The sequence below is a fragment of the Pteropus vampyrus genome, unplaced genomic scaffold (genome assembly GCF_000151845.1).
Source record: "Pteropus vampyrus isolate Shadow unplaced genomic scaffold, Pvam_2.0 Scaffold488, whole genome shotgun sequence".
Lineage (NCBI taxonomy): Eukaryota > Metazoa > Chordata > Mammalia > Chiroptera > Pteropodidae > Pteropus > Pteropus vampyrus.
The window spans coordinates 665,028-665,473 of NW_011889269.1; positions in this window are offsets into that span (position 1 = coordinate 665,028).

Genomic DNA, 446 nt, shown 5'->3' on the forward strand with positions numbered 1-446 from the left:
CTTTCCCATGCCTCTCTGTAGTCTGCTAAGATGAATGGTGAAGTCAGACAAGGGAAATACAACACATGGAGGTGGTGAGAGAATGCCTGTGTTTGAGGACCAGAGTCTAGGAGGTTAACAGAGGATTTCTATGTGTTAGGTAGAAAAATTTGCCATCAATCATTTGGGTTTGCTTGGCAAGACACGTCCTCAGAGGCTGCTTACTTCCCGGGTGCCCTAAATGCTTCTTCAACGGAAGACACTACATACAAATGTTGAAAGCCAAGGCACAGGGTATATCTGAATAATAGTCTTAGTGCAAACGATCAGTCTATGCCTCAAAGGGGGACTACAGAGAAGTGGATTCTGGTGCTACGGAGCAGTGCAGAACAATCACTCCACAATAACTATCCCTATTGTTAGTCTCTGATTTAATAGCCTCAAAATGTCTCCTCCCATGATCTACA